Source organism: Gymnoscopelus microlampas (assembly GCF_963454915.1).
Source record: "Gymnoscopelus microlampas genome assembly, chromosome: 11".
Taxonomy (NCBI): domain Eukaryota; kingdom Metazoa; phylum Chordata; class Actinopteri; order Myctophiformes; family Myctophidae; genus Gymnoscopelus; species Gymnoscopelus microlampas.
In genome coordinates, this window is record NC_139948.1 from 40,779,297 (window position 1) to 40,801,100 (window position 21,804).

The following is a 21,804-nucleotide window of genomic DNA, read 5'->3' on the forward strand; positions in this document are numbered from 1 at the left end:
ACACACACACACACACGTGAGAAATGCAGTACATTGTGTGTGGGTGTGCCTTATTGGTTTCTGTGTCTCTCTGTGTGTGTGTGTGTGTGTGTGTGTGTGTGTGTGTGTGTGTGTGTGTGTGTGTGTGTGTGTGTGTGTGTATGTGTGTAAGAGCAGACCATCTCACAGCTAGGCTACAGATGTAAACTTTTGGTTTTTAACTTTTTATCTTTGGTAGCCTATAGGGCACGTGCACAAGTTGGTTGTGAGGGGCCTTCAAATGACTGGCCTCTCCAAAAGGAGGGCTACTGCTCAATATCAGCTATTATAGGAAGCCGCTCAATTTGGAGGAGGCGTTGTTTCCTTTGTACAAGGACTTGATTGTACTTCTGTTTATATGGACATTAATACATATTTCGTGTGTGTGTGTGTGTGTGTGTGTGTGTGTGTGTGTGTGTGTGTGTGTGTGTGTACGCACGCACGCACGCACGCACGCACGCACGCACGCACGCACGCACGCGCGCGCGCGTGCGTGCGTGCGTGCGTGTGTGCGTTTGGCCATTTTGAGGGTAGTTCCTATAACCTCCAGGAAGCCTTACATTGGGAGCCACAGATGTCCAGCTGCAGGTGATTCGAGCAGGGCTGAGAGGAGAGGGTCAGGCAAGAGGCTGCAGGGGTGGGGGAGCCATGGTGGCAGGCAGAGCTGTGACCAGGGCCTCAATGTCTTTGTCTATCCCAGTGCTGTTTCAGCTGCACAATAGCCAGGTGGTCCTCATGTGCCATTGCCAAAACATGCACAGGCAAAGCACTATGGACCACAGTGCAAAGCCTGCAAGCCACACAGGTGCCATTTCAGCAGGAGAGCTCCTGTTTGACTCGGAAGTATGCAGCCAACTCCTCGGGGACCTTGTGAGGCCAGCCGTCATGGATGTAGGTGCAGTGCGGAGAGAGGGTCCTGTTCGGAGCTCCTGCAAAGAGACAGTGGCCTGGAGGGGTGTGTATTCAGCATCCGAATAGTGTCCCGTTCCACACAATCAGTGCACAATAACATGTATGGCTAGGTCGGAGACGGAGCGGGAGAGCCGGTCATTCACAACATTGTCTGTCTGGGGCGAACCGAAAGCTCAAAATTGTTCTGGCGGAGGTGGTCACACCTGGGGTGTAGCCTCAGTGGTCTGGCAGCCATAGAGGGAGAGGTACCACCCCTGACAGGCCCAGATGCAGGCAAACGCCTCTCAGTCTCCCACAGAGTACCGGTGCTCAGGTGCTCGGATGGCACAGGGGTAAACTACCTCCCCACCACTGAGTCTAGGGGTTTGAATCCACTACGGTGCAGCCGGTTTGGCCGAGCGTCTGTTTTGCCCCGTGTTCAGGGGAGGGAACCTGGGTGCGGAGCGTTTGTCACTGCACACACTCCCTTCCTGTGTTTCAAGGAATAGACAAGTGTTTTGATAAATTGCAATAGATATACTGTTCTGTGTCAGTGGTTCTCAAAGTGGTTCCGTGGACCCCCAGGGGTCCTTGAGGGGGTCCCCAGCTAAAATTGTTAATACACAGTAGCATAACAATCAGGCTGGGGCCTTGCATCGCGACACGCATGTAGATCTGCTATTTTTGAATTATTTTGAAAATTCTTGAAAGAAAAAAAATGTTTTAGAATAATTAAGATTTTTCTTTGAACACAAATTTTCTTCTGGGGGTGCCTGGAACAAAATATTTTCAGATGGGCGTCTGTGGCCAAATACATATTAATTTGGGAGTCCTTGACATGAAAACGTTTGAGAAGCACTGTTCTATATACATAAGTTTGTCAATTATATCATATCTGTTGAGCAGTTCGGAGTGCAGCCTCTGGCTTTCCAAAAGGTTTGGTTCATTACAAAAGCTGACAGGCATTAGGTCCCAGGTTGTGGAACGCCCTGCCAGTGGAATTCTTCAGAACTTGCAGATCTACAAGCTCACAATACCTCACATTGCAATGCGTTGTTGCTTGTAGCTCTGCAATTTGGAAATAATGATAATAATCGGGCTGCCAGGTTGTTTATAATGACTCACATGTACAGAGCACCAGTTTTGAACATTTTGATAATCTAGATTAGAATATATATAGTTAGACACAGTGAAAGCTGACCTCTGTGTTAATTTAATTCTGAGAGTGTTAAACCCTTACAGATAATTATTTTAAATCTCTCAGTGATAAATGAACACTGCAGATAATTTACACTTTTCCGAGACATAAAGGAAATGGACATAATAGTTCATTCAGTATTATTTTTATTGTGTATTAGAAAGTACAGAAACAAACAAAACAAAACACATCTTAAATATGAGATCATGTATTATTATGAATAGTGAAAGGCCTCCACACAACTTAACAAAAACATAACTCAGCTGGTCATCAGAAACATTTAGTCGGCATACTGTGCAATGTGCTTATATACATTGCCATTAAAACAAGTCTGTACTGAAGCCTATTATATATATTTCAAGTAAAGACATCCGGAGCGCAGGGCCATACTGCTTGTGTTCTTTATCAGTGTTCACAAGGTTCTGCCCAGCAGATCTCACATGGGTTGACGTGATGTGGACCGATGTTGACGTATTGTAATCTGGACCGATGTTGACGTATTGTCATCTGGACCGATGTTGACGCATTGTCATCTGGACCGATTTTGGATGTTGACATCATGTCGTGTGGACCGATGTTCAATGTTGAAGTCATGTCATGGTCATGCCATGGACAGAGAACCAATGTTGTGTGTTCAAAGGTGGTGGGAGCTGCCTACCACACGTTCCTCTCATTTCTGAAACAGAATAAGTCACATCAGCCTATTGTTGTCTTTCTTGAGTAAATATTGATTTCCATATTTGTTTTAGTGCAGTTCATTTCAGGTTAACCTGGTTAATCTTACCTAATTGTTTGATCTTTGCTATAGATAAACATTCCCAACTTTGACTCAGGGTTCACGCATTTTGATTTCTTGCTGTCTGCTGTTTCCACACTGGAGATGGATAATAAAATAATATTAGTGATGGAGAACAGTGTGTAAATGTAGGCAGCAGCAGCACGGCACAACAAATTGGAACATTCTACTTACATAATCTCCCTGCGTGGACAGAATGGACTTGCTTCATATATGTGGTAAGTCTCAATGAGTTTACGATTCAGGTTCTTGACTACCCCATTTAAACATTTGCAGGAAAATGAACTATCACGCTGGCCTGTGGAATGAAGAGACAAGACACTGTTAGTCATAGTTAAAATAATGCGTTAAAATCGGGCAACTGCATTAATGCAACTAAATCAAATATTGAAACTTTCATTTTTGTTTTCAAAACCACTGGTGTTGACTAACTGCATTTGCAGTAAAATTTAATACATTTCAGCAAATGATTCTCCCCAGAACTAGCCTATACCTAAACTATCAGCGCAACAATGATAATACATGACAGAATTGCTAAATAAAATCCATGACTTTCAATGTAATCTAACCATATCAGAAATGACCATGGCTTGTATTATCCAAACAGAAAATGTTTCAAAGCGAATTGATGTGCAGCCACACATAATATTTCTGTAAAAGCCACTTTACCTTCTATATGGAGAGCAAGCAGGCAGAGGAGAAAAGCGATGACAGCTGACTTCATGACTCTGGAGGAGAGATGCTTCGTCTGATTGTTTGCTGTGTTGATAGTGTGAATGGAGGAGGAGAGATGTTTCTTCTTTAGTGTTCTGGTTGTTGTAGTGTTGATGATGATAGCCTAATGTGAACAGAGGAGAGCGTTCCTTTTATATGGTGAAGAAGTGACCAACGCCCACTCAACAGGCTGCAGTCCAATTTCCGAACAACTAAAAATCCCCCCTTTCTCTTTAGTGAGAATTTGACTTCCAATAATCAAGGCGTTTTATTTTTTTTAGGCTATGGACTTTGACTGTGTGAAAGTGTATATAGATCAGTTGTTCTCATGTCAAGGACCCCCACATTAATATGCATTTGGCCGCTGAAAATATTTTGTGCCAGGGATATTAAAATGGGTCCAAAAATATTCCAAAACGTTTTTTTTAAGATTTTGTGAAAATAGCAGATCTACAATAGCAGATCTACAACATTTTGAGTTTGTAGATCGGCTATTTTCAAATAGCAAATGTATATAGGATTAAAATGGTTAAACAGATTTTGATGCTATATGAACTAATTTTGCTGGGGACCCCCTCCCTGGAACCCCTCAATGACCCCTGGGGGTCCTTGGACCCCACTTTGAGAACCACTGGTATAGATTCCTATATTAAACTGAAATGTTGTGGTCCACTAAAAGTGGACACTGGTCAGGGACCCTCTTTTGGTGGTATTTACTAGAGCACCTGCCTTAAAGGTTCTAACCTTTATCAAATGATAGAACATTAGAGGTGCCTAAACTAAGCGGAAGAACCAGTATGAACCTCTTAAGCAGTGGTTCTCAAAGTGGGGTCCGGGGACCCCCAGGCTCCTTGAGGAGGTTCCAGGGGGTCCCCAGCTAAATTTGTTAATACAGCATCACAATCATTTGAACCCCTTTATCCATATTTTAAACTGTGGCTATTCAAAAATACCAGATATACAAGCTCACAGAATTTAAATTTGGCCACGGACCCATATCTAAAATGATTTTGGGCCAGGGACCCTTATGAGAGAAGATTTGTGTTGAAGAAAATTTCTAAATTATTCAATTATTTATTTAGATTATTTTTTTCAAAAATAGCAGATATGTAAAAGCTTGTGAGCTTGTAGATCACTATTTTTGAACCGCAAACATCCCAACCAACCGCAACCATGCCAAAGAACCACTGAAGAACATTTATTTGTGTATTATGTGCAACACTCTGTTGTGTCATTATAGTAGGCTATCATATTATAACATTATTAATAGCCTACAAATGCATTCCAAGTATTTAGGAGACACCGATCAAGGACATTGAATTTCTTTAAAATGTGACTTGCAGAGGAGACCATAGCCTATTTATATTATTAGGAATATAACTATCACAATTGTTTTTCATTACAGTCCAGAATTATCTTTATTATTATCGTGTTGTAAGGTATTGCTGTTACAGTTAGCACAGTGTTGCGCAACATGAAAGTGAAATGTAAAAGTGAAAGTGGATGAGGAAAGAAATCCTGCAGAGCAAGGTATGTAGTCGGCTAACCACATTTTCAATGTGTAGTTATCTTATTTATTAAGGTCTTACATCATGACCTCAACCATTGGACTCATTATCCATTTTCTTAGTTTCTCTTTTTTAGTTTAAGGAAGTCCCCAACCACTGTAGGAACTGGGCAATCCCCCGATAACTCAAGATTTCTAGAACACCAGTCATTTCTTGTAATGGTCAATTAGCACTCAAGCTGACAGATGTGCTGTGCCTGATTTCTGGTGTTGAGATTTTTATTTTATTTTTTGTACATGTATACACATTACAATTACACAAGGCAATTTAAACATAAAATGTAACACACACACACACACACACACACACACACACACACACACACACACACACACACACACACACACACACACACACACACACACACACACACTGTGCCAGGACCCCGCAGTCTTATGAATGTTCACATGCACGTTTGAAGTCTCTGTGCACGTCGGCCTCCGAGATGAAGTGACCTGGCCTCCTCAGGTGGTGCTGGCACTGAGTGGTTGGTGTGTAGGTGCTATTAGTAGGTGGTGTTGGTCTCGAACAGGATGTGAAAGGCCGGGGAGGGAGGCAGAGGAGTTCTCTGTGCATCTGGTTCTCCCTCTTAAGTCCGCCACATGCTCCTATAGTGTGTGTCGTGCTGTTGAACTAGTCTTCCACTTTGACCTTTACTGTGGGCATTGATTCATCATGCACAGGATATATCAGTCTTCACCTCACACACTGAAGGGAGAGACATTTTGATTGATTGATTGAATATTTTATTAGACAGAAATGCAAACAGCACGAGTACAGTCATACATGTCTAAAAGGATAACACAAAAACGTACTGTGGACTTGTTTCCATTGAGGTCCTATATATTGAATTAATCAACATGGCATAACAAATAACACCAAAATACAATAGCATCACAAATATTAAACACATAATATGTACAGAGTAGAAAAAGGGGTGGGGGATGGGGGTTAAAGGGGGCGAGGTGAACACCTTTCTATGGGAGAAGTGAGTTTACCTCCCCCTTCGGGCTCCTGAAAGATGGATTTTCAGGCCTGTTTTAAAGGAATCCAGTGATCCACATTTTTAAGGGATGCGGTCAGGGCATTCCACACTTGGGTGGCAGTGCTGTAGAAGGAGAATTTACCCATGTTTGTTCTATACTGTAGGTGGGTGTTACCAGATCGTTGTTGTCGCTCCCTCTAGTCTTGTGGCTGTGGCTGTGTCACTCACTTTTTTTTAGGTATTTAGTCAGATATTCGGTATTGAGGGCATTGAGGGCGAAGTCGCATTGATTATTTTGAAAGCCAATCCCATTTTTAATTGCTTAACCCTGTCTTCTACCTGGAGCCATCCTAGGCTAGCAAAATGTGTTGGAAAAAGGTGGGTCATGGGCCTCAAGACGAGAAGTAGTCGAATCAGTTTGTTTTGGGAGGTTTGAAGCTTAATCTTTAGTAAGCATTGAGGTGTTGGAGAACCAGGAGGTGCAAGCATAGTGTCATTGAATGAGGGCTTCGGCAAGAGTCCTGAGAGCACTTTTGTTCACAAAAGGGGAAATTCGGCACAACAATCTTGTGCTTTGATTTACTTTTTTGATCACCTTTGATGCCATGCTTTCACCTGTCAGTTTGTTGTCAAGGATACAGTCCAAACAGGTTAGACTGGCATGGCCAGACTAATATCACTGCAAGGGCTTTTTTTTGTTGCAATGGCAGATTTGTCTGGAACCAGGCTACAAATAAGTAAAACTCTTCTTTACTAGAGATGACTATGTCATCCATTGGGTTCATTCATGAATATGCTCTGAATGTGCTCTGAAATGAGAGCAGATTCTTAGAGAATGCAGCCTTTAGTATCTTCAAGTTCCATCTGCTCTTTCTTGTGCCAAGCAAGAGCACGCTTATTTCTGTTAGGTGATAACTACTTTGAGATTATACCCACGGCATGGAAAGAGACACCCCGTAAATCAAGAGGATTTGAATGAAACCATGCTGTCATCTGTTCTCTCTAAAAACTGGTAAACCATTGTTCTATTTTGGTTACTCCTTTACAGAGAACTGCACAAGGTCTGGTCAGTGGTCACTTCTCTTTTCTTTAGATAGGAAACTCAGAATGAGGCACTTCCTTTCACAATCTTCTATTTAGTCATTATCGTGTATTGCAGGAAAACACTCACTGAAAAACTGCAGGTCACTTTCACATGAACAGAGAAGATCTACACTACAGCAGTGGTTCTCAAACTTTTTCATGTCAAGGACCCCCAAATTGACACTTATTAGCCCGCGGACCCCCATTTCAAAAGATATGGCAGGGACCCCCATTAGAGCCGATTTTTACGGCTCTATAGCAGTGATTCTCAACCATTTTAATTTCAAGGACCCCCAGATTGACATGCATTAGGGCTACAGACCCCCATTTAATGGCATTTCTATCACTTGGACCGCAATTCATATTGTAAAATCTATGTCAATTTAACTATGAGAGTGTACAAATGGAACCAAATGGACCCGTTAGGGTCCATTTGGTTCCATTTGTACACTCTCAGAGTTACAGACCTATAAGGGTCCATTTGGTGCCTAATCTATCATTTAGCTGGGGACCCCCTGGAACTCCCTCAAGGACCCCTGGGGGTCCCCGGACCCAACTTTGAGAACCAATGCACTACAGTATCTGTATAATACAGTTAGTTGGTGAAAGATGTATGTTGTTTGCTTGCAGACAGATACTACCTTTATTTAGATAGTAGGCCTATGTTATAGTTATGATGTGTATCTCCTATCTTGGTTATTATTACCTATACAGCACTTACGTGTTTTCTTAGCACTCTATTAATTCATCTGCTTAACCTGTTGTTGGTTAACTACGGTTCACACTGCAGTGAATGCATGTGAAGTTCTGTGAACCATCGGCAGGTGGAGAAGATGGAGGTGTTCAGCACTATAGCCACAACTGCCAAACATAGAAATCATGTATCTCTTCACTTTGTCTTAGGGCCCGTCAGCAATCAACCGAATCATCAACTTAGAAATTCTTGCGAAGCATGGGGTAACAATCTGTACATCATGACACTGTGATCCTCAGCAGAGCGCTTGTGATTTCTAAAGCCAGCTTTTGGTTTTTGTGTTTTCTCATGTCAATATATACCCTAACCCCAACTCTATGAGAAGGAAAAAAGTGAGCACCAGAGCCCTGAAGAGCGAACAGTGAAACGTAATGTGCTATGTTTCTTTTGGTGTGGTTTAACTACCAGAAATTGTGGCCTCCCAGAGAGAACTTGGGCATAATATTGACCATGTTACCTGCTGATTTTTTACCTAATTGAGTGGGTAGAGATGCCCATGTCTGGGAATCGCCGGTTCGACCCTTGGCACGCCCACTCTGTCAAAGTGTCCTTGAGCCACTTGTGTCCTTGTTCCTATTATAAGGATGTGCAGAGCATGAATTTCAGGTATCTTGACAAATACACCAACAACTAAAGAGGATACTCTGTGTGTGTGTGTGTGTGTGTGTGTGTGTGTGTGTGTGTGTGTGTGTGTGTGTGTGTGTGTGTGTGTGTGTGTGTGTGTGTGTGTGTGTGTGTGTGTGTCTTGTGTCTATACCGACGGTTACTTCTTATGTCTGTGTATTTTTTCCATAAAATAAAACGTTATGCTGTACTTGATGTGTTCGATTCTGATTCAGTAACCTTTGTAGTCCTATATTTTGTGGAGATAAAGTGTAACTGACATACGTGTTTACCTTTAAATCAAACGTATTCAAATTCCCTGTCCACTACTACTCTATAGGCTGTATGGCCTACTGTGTTCATCTTCATCTCAAAAGACCACTTCTACTCCAAGTCAATATAAAGCAGCCATGCAGGAGCCCTCAAACTTCTGTGTTCTGCATTAGTTCTGTATGTTGAAACCATGAGTGGCGAGTTACAATGCAGGTCCTGTATTCTAGCTGTCAGGGTGCGATACAGGAGTTAAGTGTATAGGACACAGGCAGAGCAATCCAAGTTAAAAGGGTTTTAATGAGACGAACAGGGGTCTTCAACGTTTTTCAGGCCAAAGACCCCTTAGCGGAGAGAGAGGTGAAGCAAGGACCCTGACTTCATTCATATTGGATTCATGTTAAAAGGCTATTTTCAGACATTTAAGGACTTAACCTGAATACTTTGTAAACTTCTGGTCTGCTCTTTTTTCCCTGTACACCAAACCCCTTCGCCGGAAATAGACGATCTACAAGCCGAAGTGTTCTGCTATTTTCAGCTAATGTTCCCCCCAGAATAGGGATGCCAGGGTTCAAGTGATTAATGTAAAAATTCAAAAAATAAAGTCCCTATCACAAAAGGATTTGGCAGCCCCCCTGCAGTACCCCACCCTAGGGGTACCGGACTCCTGTTGAAAACCGCTTAGCTAAAGACACGTATACACAGATGAATTCAGGAATATGGTATGTGAGAAACTGACAACAGTTTCCAGCACAGGGAGGTTTAAATAGACACAGGACTAACTATCCACAGGTGAACGCAAAGACAATCAACACAGGGATTTGATTGGCTGGGGGCAAATAGGACACAGGTGGAGAATATATGCAAATTACAAACTGGTGAGACAAGACAGGTATACAACTAGGACAGACAGGAAACACCACAAACATAAGTTATAACTACAAAATAAAAATACATAACTGTAAAGTAAAAAAAAAACTGGAACCACTGACACTACAAAATAAAACACAGACACGGATCCTGACAAAGTACATTTGAAGAATGCATCAATATAATCATTCTGTGAGTGTGACAAAGACTTTTCTTGGAGGCCCAAAATGTATTAATAATAATATTTGTTACTATTATTATTATTATTATTACTACTACTGTAAATTAACTAAGTACATTTATTCAAATACTGTACTTGAAGGTATAGGGTAAGTGATTTGCGTTGGTTAAAATAATTGTTAAATAGCTCTATATTCTGATAGTACTCATTGCTATAGAGTGTTTGTTCAGTATTAGGAGTCTCCTCTTGTCGTTTTCGTTTCAGTTTCAGTTTCATTTCCAATTTTATCCAACCAGGACAGAGAACTCAATCAGGATACAGATTAAACAAGTGAAATTGGAAGTGATGACACTAAGAAATGAGCTGGCAAAATTGGAACTGGAACACTATACAAATTAAGCTTAAGAATGGGTACTTTCTCCTGATTGGCTGGGATTTTGACACCTACCGAAAAATGTATTTTCTGTTTATTAAAGAGCTGGAGAGACAGGGAGACATCTGTTACTGAAAAAACACTCTATAGCAATGATTACTATCAGAATATAGTATTTTAACCTTTTAACAAAATACTTTTTGTTTTAACCAAAAAATATCACTTACCCTACTTTAAGTACAATTTTGAAGTATTTTTTTTTTTACTTTACTGGAGTATTTCCAATTTTCAGTATACTGTTATACTATATGTAACAGGGAGACCTGCCTCCATTCAGGCTTCTGGGTCCACACCCTAATTACACATGTGTAGGTAATCGCTGATTAACCCCTCCCCTATAAAGCCTAGTGCTCATGCACTCATTCTGCCTTGGCTCTCTGACTCTGTAGGTAGGCACTGGCTTGTCTGAGCAAGGTAGGCAATGGAGTGTTGTTTTGCTTTTAAACTGTTTACTGTTGTTTTGTATTTATTAATGGTATTAATGTTCCTCAGGCGCCCTCCTCTCTGCCTCACTGTTGAGCGCAGAGCAAAGGCCAAGAGGTGGTTTCTAGGCCAAGTAGGGCCCAAACCTCACTTAATCTGAGGTACGTCGTGTAAAGTTGCCTTTGTATTGATTGTGCCCTCCTACGTGGTTATAACACTATTCTGTACTTATAGGCCCCTGTATTCTCCCGCCAGTATAGTGCTGCTTTGGTGCCACTGTATGCTGCCATGCCCCTGCCCTAGACACAGACCTTGACTGTTGAGGTATTTAATGCTCTGTATTTTGATTTGAAAGTATGTTGATTTATAATTATAATGCCTGGTGGGGGCTAACTGTTGTCTTTTGTTTTATAGGCGCTCCTTAGCTCCATTGCTGCCTTTGCCCCTTTTCTTAGTTATTTCTTTATTGTATTTTACTTTTGCATCGATCACCAACTGCCACTGATTATGCCACTGTATATATATATGAGTATCTAATTGCCATTTCTGTACCCCATTAGTTGGAGGCGACCAGTCGCACTGTGGGGGAGACCTTCTACTGTCCACTGCATGCGTATGTGTGGTTTTGTGTGCACCTAACCCACCTAGTATTGTGTGTAAGTGTGTTTTTTAGTGTTTGAAGTGTTTGAAGTGTTTGAAGTGTTTGAAGTGTCACTGTACTAACTCCTCCGCCTCTCCTTCCCCCCCTACAGTCTGACTGTGTCTCTCACTGATAGATTTTATAGTGCTTTTGATCCGTTTAACCTTTTATCTGTGATTTCAATTGTGATTTACCTGTTTAATTAAAGTACTGTAAAAGCATGATAACATTAATGTGGCAGTTATAATAAATATTAGTGATTACCTTGAGAAGCACGTCTCTGCTCCAGTCAATTACAAATTAACCTGTGTTGTACCTGTGTAAGTTACTTTAGCACTTTAAGTGATTCTTTGGGCGAAACTCCCAAAGTGGCGTAGTCGAAGTTACATGATCTGTGATATTTGTGCCATGGTTACATTTGGCGATAGTCGGCAGGACTTGTAAAGCAAAGACGTGTTTCTTAGGTTTTTGGAGCAGTTGGTTGATCTTTGCTTTTACATTTTTCATTGTTTCCCATATAATTAAGTTTGGAATATTCACTGTGATCTTGATAGTATTTTGAAAAGGGGCAAAGCAGTTGGATTGGCATTGGAGCTGAAGGGTCCATCGGACGACGGAACCCAACAACCAAGACTGTTAATTGCCTTCTCTTCTAACCTCTTGGACACTTGTAGGGATGGAGGAGGAATTGCAGGAACTAAGGGACATGGTTGTACAGCTTAGGGCTGACAATGAACGTCTCACACGAGAGCGTACGGAGGTACCGGCCTCAACTCCTGCATCTTCAGGTTCCACTAACGCTGCTTCTAGGTCTTCTACTTCCTCCAGCATGGCTCCAGAGCGTCTTCTTTATGTGCCTAGAGAAAGAAAGTGCCCCACGTTCCGTGGTAATATTGGTATAGGAGTAATGGATTGGGTTGAAGAAGTCCAAGCTAGTATGCGGGCCAGACACCTAGCCCCAATTGACCAAGCCTATTTTATTTATGACCACCTAGACGGAGAGGCTAAAGATGAAATCAAATATAGGCCTAAAGAGGAGAGGGAGGATCCTGAAAGGGTCTTAACTATCCTGCAGGAATTATATGCCTGTTCTCAATCCTATGTTTCATTGCAGGAGCTATTTTTTTCTAGGAAGCAGCTGGAAGGAGAGTCTTTGCAGGAATATTCTCATGCCTTGTTCAGCCTGATGGAAAGGGTCGTAAGGGGTGCCCCTAATGGTGTTCCTAATTCCGCCATCTTGTTGAGAGATCAGTTTGTAGAGCAGGTTCATGACCCAACTTTACGTAGGACATTGAAGCAGGCGGTCCGTGCAAATCCCAATGCCACACTGCTGAGTGTTAGGAGCGAGGCCCTCAGGTGGGAGCAGGAGGGAAGACCAGCTGAAGGTAGGCCTCGGAGTTACTCAGTTCCCTCACTTTGTGCCATTCAAACTTCTAGGGCGCCCCAAGGTATAGGGAACACCTCCAGTCACCACAGTGAATTGGCTGAGTTGAAAGAGTTATTTAAGAAGCAACAGCAACAACTGAATGAGATTACTGAGGCACTTTTAGTATTGCAAAACCCCCCTAGGCGACCTCAACCTGCCCACAATGGCCCAATAATTTGTAGGCGTTGTCAGCAGCCTGGTCATTTTGCCACTGTGTGCGATAACGAAAGAGTGGTTTCCCAGGGTCCAAACCATCCCATGCGTCGGGCAGCCTCCAACAGCCAGCAGGGGGAAAACTGACGCCCTCTGTGCTGCCGAGCTACAGTTCAGAGGGGGCAATCAACGGCTCAAGCCATCAGGGTCAAGTGAGTACTGAGACCGTCTCACAATTAGTAGGGGAATGCCCACATGTTGTGGTACAGATGGGGGGGGTAGACGTAAAATGCCTTGTAGATACTGGGTCAATGGTGTCAACTGTTACCGAAACATTCTTTTGCCAAAACCTCAGAGGAACTCTTAATGCTTGTCAGTGGTTACAGCTTACGGCCGCTAATGGTCTCGATATCCCGTACATTGGGTATGTAGAGCTGGATGTTCAGGTGTTGGGTAGAGCAATATCCAAACGAGGCATTCTGATTGTGAAAGACCAGCCCAATTCTCCGCCTACTACAAACGTGCCTGGTATCTTGGGTATGAATATCCTTCGTGAATGCTACCATGAGTTATTTGTAGAGTATGGCCCTGCCCTTTTTACCCTCTCTCAGGTGACACAGGCCCCAGAGGTTTTGCAACAAGCTCTCCAATATTGCCATCAAGTCCAGGAGCAGCCAGCAGAACGCAGCAGTGGGACAGTCAAGGTTAGGGGCAGGCATCCAGTTCATATTTTGGGGGGTACTGTTAAGTTGGTGGCTACCACTTGTGCTCAACAATTGTTCAGCGCACCTACCACTGCACTTTTTGAGCCTCTTATGGAAATTGACTCTCTCCCAGCCGGCCTCCTAGTTTCACCTGCAATGGTTAAAGTAGTCAGAGGTACAGCTTACATCCCTGTGGTGAATGTAGGAGCCACTAGCATCAAACTCCCCCGTCGTTGCCCCATAGGCAAGTTGAGCCAGGCCCAGATTGTAAGTTTACCTGCAGGTGTCAAGGAGGTCCGTCAGGAGTCAGATGGGGCAACGGTGGTAGCCACTATGAACTCTCAGACAAGCCAGGTAAGCCATGTACGAAGCCTTCTTGACTCAATGGATTTAAGTGCTGTTCCAGAGTCAGAACAGCCTAAAATCAGATCTCACCTACAGCAATATGAATCTGTGTTTTCAACCCATGAGGGTGATTTGGGCTGCACTAATCTAATATCCCATGACATCCCTCTCTTAGATGAAGTGCCTGTACGGCAGAGATATAGGCGCATACCTCCCGCTGACTACGATGCAGTTAAAGCACATATCAATCAGCTGTTGCAAGCCCAGGTTATCCGAGAGAGTTGCAGCCCATACGCCTCGCCGATAGTCATCGTCAAGAAGAAGGATGGAAGCATTCGTATGTGCGTAGACTATCGGCAGCTCAACACCAAGACGCGGCGAGACGCTTTCCCTCTTCCTCGGATTGAGGAGTCCTTGGACGCCCTATCGGGGGCAAGATGGTTCTCCACCATGGATTTGGCAAGTGGCTACAACCAGGTACCAATGTCGGAGAAGGACAAACTGAAGACTGCTTTCTGTACTCCCTTTGGACTCTTCGAGTTTAATCGAATGCCATTCGGTCTGTGCAATGCACCAAGCACCTTTCAAAGGTTGATGGAGCGAATATTCGGTGCTCAACACTTCCAGACATTGTTGCTGTATTTGGATGACGTGGTAGTGTTTTCATCCTCTATAGACGAACACCTGCAACGCCTGGATGCCGTTCTGTCCCGCCTGCGAGAGGAAGGCCTGAAAGCCAAACTGGAGAAATGCTGCTTCTTCCGCACGGAGGTGAAGTATCTGGGTCATATCATTTCCAAAGACTGAGTCGCTACGGATCTTTAAAAGCTCTCCGCAGTCTCACGGTGGGCCCACCCTAAGGATGTGTCAGAGTTAAGATCCTTCTTGGGTTTTGCGTCCTACTACAGGCGTTACGTGGAGGGTTTCTCCAAGCTCGCTGCCCCCTTGCATCGCTTGGTCAATGAGCTCTCTGGCCCACAGACTAAGAGGGGAGCCAGGAGGCCGATAGGAGACAACTGGACCACTGACTGTGAAGAAAGTTTCAACAACGTCAAGGCACGGTTGGTTAACGCACCTGTATTGGCATATGCTGATTTCTCCCTCCCTTTAATCTTGGAGATAGATGCCAGTCATAGTGGCCTGGGAGCAGTGCTTTCACAGGAGCAAGGGGGTAAGGTGAGACCAGTAGCCTATGCTAGTAGAGCTTTGAACCATTCAGAAAGGAACATGTCCAATTATAGCTCTATGAAACTTGAATTCCTGACACTAAAATGGGCAATGACAGAGAAATTTAGAGAATACCTGCTGGGACACAAATGCATAGTGTGGACTGACAACAACCCCCTCAGCCACCTTAATAGTGCCAAATTGGGGGCGGTCGAGCAACGATGGGCTGCTGAGTTATCAGCTTTTGATTTTACCATCAAGTATCGCTCTGGTCGCACTAATGTTAATGCCGACTCTCTCTCCAGGCAGTATCGGCCCCCCAGCGGGTCCCCTGTTTTGGAGGCAGTCCTACCTGGAACGTCCATCCCTGAACTCCTGAGACAGACGGCAGCAGAGCGGCCACGGCAGGTAGCCCAAAGGAGCATGTCTGCCTTCCCTTCCCACTCCACCAACCACTTGCTTAAGCTGCAGAGAGAGGACCCATCGATTGGCATCTTCTATCAGTATTGGCACCGCAATCGAGGCCCTGATCGTGCAGAGCGGCAAGTACTGTCAAAACCAGTGTTGGAGCTTCTGCGCCAGTGGGACCGAATGACCGAAGTGGGTGGGCTCTTGCACCGTCGCATTCGCAGGCCTGATGGAGAGGAAGGAGTGCATCAACTGCTCCTGCCAGAGTCCTTGAGAAAGGACATCTTGCACCAGCTGCATCAGGGACATGGCCATCAAGGAGTTGAGAGGACGACAGAGCTCGTAAGGGAAAGGTGCTACTGGCCAGGGATGTACGAAGATGTCAAGAAGTGGTGCCAGAACTGTGAGCGGTGTGTCTTGTCCAAGCCCACCCTGCCCCCTATTAAGACATCTATGGGTCATTTGCTGGCAGGTAGGCCAAACCAAATCCTTGCAATTGATTTCACCCTTTTAGAGCGCTCCCAAGATGGGAGGGAGCATGTGTTAATAATGACAGATGTCTTCTCCAAGTTCACCCAGGCCATCCCAACCAGGGACCAGCGAGCTTCGACAGTAGCAGGTGTCCTGGTACAGGAGTGGTTCTATAAGTTTGGGATCCCAGCTCGAATCCACTCTGACCAAGGAAGAAACTTTGAGAGTTCTTTGATACAGCAGCTTTGTAACCTTTATGGCATCCAAAAGACCCATACCACTCCATACCACCCTCAAGGCAATGGCCAGTGTGAACGCTTCAATCGCACTCTACACGGCCTCCTGCGAGTTCTCCCACCGGCCAAGAAACGGGACTGGCCACATTATCTACCCCAGGTTGTCTTTTCATATAATACGACCCCTCATCAATCCACAGGTGAGACGCCTTATCTCTTAATGTTTGGTCAGGAACCTCAACTGCCTGTGGATTTCCTCCTGGGTAGGATCACCGCTCCAACCGAAGGGTCCATCGGTGATTGGCTGAGGGAACATCAACAACGCCTCCAGACTGCCTTCGATGGGGCCAGAGACCGGCTACAGGCAGCAGCCCATCGCAGAAAGGAGCGACATGATGAACGACTGGTGCCTAATGCACTTGCGGAGGGGGAACAGGTCTATCTTCGGGACCACAGTGTTCGAGGTAGAACGAAGATTCAAGATTTGTGGGGCCCAACTGTGTACAGAGTTATAAAGGCACCTGCAGAGGGTGGTGCTGTGTATTCCATCACACCCCTCGCCGCCCCAGGTCCAACCAAGCATGTCCACCGTACACAGCTTAAACCAGTACCTCCAAACTCCTGTGTCCCACATAGGGGGAGTCCTACCAGACACACCGCCCCGATGGACAGTAGTATAGAGGAAGATGCTGGTGGTGAATGGTGGACCACGACTCAGCCCCTGCCCCCAGGTGAGGTAGCACATCCACCCACACCTAGCCAATCTCATGTTCTTCCATTGTCATCAGCCCCAGGAGACGTCAGACCGGCTACACCACCCATGGAGGAGGCTTCCTCAGTAATCACTAATGCAGATGCCTGCCCACCGGAGATGTCACTTCGCCGGACCACTCGGGAGACAGCCGGGAGGCACGCAAACATCCACCACCTCCCACTGTCTGTGAGGGATAGGGTAGATGGGGCTGCAACCTCTCGGATGCCTGGGACAAGCAACATGACAGCTGCAGTTTATAGGCCATGGAAATAGTGGTTGAATTTCATTTTTTTCTATCGTCGGGGCGCCGATACAAATAGGAGGGGTAGGTTGTAACAGGGAGACCTGCCTCCATTCAGGCTTCTGGGTCCACACCCTAATTACACATGTGTAGGTAATCGCTGATTAACCCCTCCCCTATAAAGCCTAGTGCTCATGCACTCATTCTGCCTTGGCTCTCTGACTCTGTAGGTAGGCACTGGCTTGTCTGAGCAAGGTAGGCAATGGAGTGTTGTTTTGCTTTTAAACTGTTTACTGTTGTTTTGTATTTATTAATGGTATTAATGTTCCTCAGGCGCCCTCCTCTCTGCCTCACTGTTGAGCGCAGAGCAAAGGCCAAGAGGTGGTTTCTAGGCCAAGTAGGGCCCAAACCTCACTTAATCTGAGGTACGTCGTGTAAAGTTGCCTTTGTATTGATTGTGCCCTCCTACGTGGTTATAACACTATTCTGTACTTATAGGCCCCTGTATTCTCCCGCCAGTATAGTGCTGCTTTGGTGCCACTGTATGCTGCCATGCCCCTGCCCTAGACACAGACCTTGACTGTTGAGGTATTTAATGCTCTGTATTTTGATTTGAAAGTATGTTGATTTATAATTATAATGCCTGGGGGGGCTAACTGTTGTCTTTTGTTTTATAGGCGCTCCTTAGCTCCATTGCTGCCTTTGCCCCTTTTCTTAGTTATTTCTTTATTGTATTTTACTTTTGCATCGATCACCAACTGCCACTGATTATGCCACTGTATATATATATGAGTATCTAATTGCCATTTCTGTACCCCATTAGTTGGAGGCGACCAGTCGCACTGTGGGGGAGACCTTCTACTGTCCACTGCATGCGTATGTGTGGTTTTGTGTGCACCTAACCCACCTAGTATTGTGTGTAAGTGTGTTTTTTAGTGTTTGAAGTGTTTGAAGTGTTTGAAGTGTCACTGTACTAACTCCTCCGCCTCTCCTTCCCCCCCTACAGTCTGACTGTGTCTCTCACTGATAGATTTTATAGTGCTTTTGATCCGTTTAACCTTTTATCTGTGATTTCAATTGTGATTTACCTGTTTAATTAAAGTACTGTAAAAGCATGATAACATTAATGTGGCAGTTATAATAAATATTAGTGATTACCTTGAGAAGCACGTCTCTGCTCCAGTCAATTACAAATGAACCTGTGTTGTACCTGTGTTAGTTACTTTAGCACTTTAAGTGATTCTTTGGGCGAAACTCCCAAAGTGGCGTAGTCGAAGTTACATGATCTGTGATATTTGTGCCATGGTTACATATACACCACTATATCTCAGAGGCAAATATTGTACTTTTACTCCACTACAATTATTTGAAAACTTTAGCTGTTTCTTTGTATAGCCTCTTTGATTATTATTATAAACCATACATTACCCACTTCAACCCTATAAACATTTCAGATCTACAAGCTCACGATGCTAGCATGTGACCATTGTGAGCATGTATGAGATCTGCTATTTTCAAAAGACTTTCATATAGTTTATAAATTTGAAAACTTGTGAAATGGGACATACTACATAATGAGTATACTTTCTACTTTTGGTACTTCAAGTATATTTTGATACCAGTACTTTTGTACTTGTACTTAAGTAAAGAATGTGAGTACTTTATCCACCACTGCTACTACTACTGCTACAACCAGTCTAATAATAGCCTGCGCAGTTCCAATGAAACTGTCAACCCACAGTTTCTCTGCGTCAATTAAAGCACAAACCAACAGACAGACATGAATGAATCGTGTTTCAGTTCACAGATATGGATCACATGATTAAAGTCTACAAACCAAACACTGTTTCTACATAACTGGAAAGCCGAAATCCAAATGGAATTAGGCGTTGACATCAGAACTTCATTTATCATGAGAACTTGAATTAAAGTTATAAGCAACGAAAAAAACGTTTACACGAAACAGCAGGGATAATCGAATGATAGATCATTGAAGTAGCGTGTTACAGGCCTATCTTAAGAGGTGTTGTTGTCGTCGTCAGAATAACTAAAGTTACGACACAATAGCCTACATAAAGTATATGAGTGTTCTAAAGTTTATAGATACATCATCAACAGTGGTTGATGATGTATTGTCAATGTCCAGGATTTAGCCTGGTGGCCTGCCTGGCCTATATTTACTCTGGTCTATGTCTTTTTTAACTAATATTGTGTCTCTGTTTATTATTAATTTGTTTTATTATGATGATTATGATTATGATGATGATTATTATGATTATATATAAAGCCTTTATAAGCTACTAAAGGCCTATTAGCCAATAGGAGTATTTATATTCTTCAGAATAAGTGGTCGGGTTTGATTTAGTTCATTTGGACCATAGACACATTTATTGTCCATTATACCTGAATTATTTATTACCTATTTTAATTGCTATTGCTTAAATACATTCTATAAGAAATGTTTATGTGACCAACATTAAACGATTTTCATTATTTCATTGGCTGTTGTTTCGTTTGAATTTGTTAGCTATGTCTAAATTTGTCCAATGATAATACATTCTAATAGGCCTATTTTCCGTATTTTAATTATTTCACTGAACTGGTTATTATAAAGCTATAAAACATGGACTTCATGTAGCCTACTACAGCAGTTTTGTCTCCTTACTTAGTCCTATTAAAATGTTGCTTCACTAATACTTATATCCTGACTGTTTTGTGTAAGGGTAATAATAATAATAATAATAATAGTAATAATAATGATAATACATAATAATAATAATAATAATAATAATAATGATAATAATAATAGCTCAGATTTATATAACGTACACAAAGTCGCTTTATAGAAAAGAAGTGTAGCCAAGCCAAAATTATTTGTCGTTGCTTATTACTTTTACATTGGACCACTTGCAGCATAAAGTTTGTCAATTATTTTTCATATGTAGCTATTGTGAATTTGTGTCCTTGTGATTAATTGTGTAAATTCAAAACTCACTGCAGACATGACTTGAGACTGCATTATTCGGTCACGTTTATTCACCAGCAGTAGGAATCAATTTAATTAAGAGTTTAATCCAACTCAAGTGTGACGTCCGTGACTGACGCTCAGGCACTATCTATGCCATGGTTCTCAACTACGGCCACCCGTTACCCCCTCAAAATAATCATATTTGAACTGGGGACCCCCCACCCTGACAAATTGTAGGAGTTGATAGGCATTACATTAGTTTGACTCGGTTCCACAGATAAATATTGTGAAAATATAGCAGATCTACAATTAAGCTCACAACACCTTGCAACATGAGGCATTGTGAGCTTGTAGATCTGCTATTTTCACAATATTTGCCTCTTTCTTATATCATTTGACAATTTGGCCAATGTTTCACCAGTTATAGTTTGTTGATTACTTTTGATGCAGTAATGGTCTTTTTCTTTTCTGTCTTTTTGAGGTATTAAAAATGTCTTAAAGGTCCTTAAATTGTCACTTCAGTGTCAGATCTGGGGACCCCCTGGCCTATCATGTTAGAACCCACAGGTTGAGAACCATAGTCTACCTACCTGTGGCTGGTACTGTCCAGGTATATGAAAAGCCTGGGGTTTCCCTTCATTCCACCGTTTTTCATTTTTCAACTCGGTTTAGTTTTCTGTCTATTTAAACTCAGCTTTACAGATTAGAATGGCACAAAAAGACTCAACACTCTACAGAACAAGTGGGATAAATCATAAATATCTTCATACAACAACGAATTATAACTGCTGCTTTTTTTTGTTGGAAAAGTCCATACATGTGTTAAATCGACGCTTCATCTGGACACCTGTCTTTGTCAGAAGCCGTACAGCGCCCCCCTGTGGTCTGTGCCCTTTTTTTGTGGAGATATTGCAATTTAATTTAAAAGTGAAGGAAAAATGGTGTCAGCCAATAAGAGGCCGGTAATGATGATTGTAACGATGCTCGTACTCGTGGTCGAGGCCCAGCAGACGTGCATGTGGCTGAGGAAGCAGGAGGAGCTGGCCGGGTCAAAAAGCATGTTCCAGGTGTACAGTAACAACACCATCTCCATCCTCCAGAAAATGGTAAGTTGTATTTCATTTCTAATTTTTCAACTCCTGAAATCAAATACAAATGAGATTTCCGGAGGGGGGGGGGGGGGGGGGGTTACCATGTCATTATAGGCAAAATGTGTCAAAAGTCTCTACGCTGTAATGTTGTCTAAGCCTTGTAGATCTGCTATTTCAGTTCATCATACAAGGAAGGCTAATTTATTTGAAGATATATGCATTACAGTGCTTTAGAGATGTATAACATGCAGTAGTGTACTCTACACATAGTTACATTTAACTTTAAAAGTGTTTCGATTTTCTACATAGGCCTCCAGCAGCATTGACCTCCAACATCACAGTCATGGTGATGCATATAGGCTACTATTCCATGATCTCTCTCTCTCTCTCTCTCTCTCTCTCTCCATGCAGGG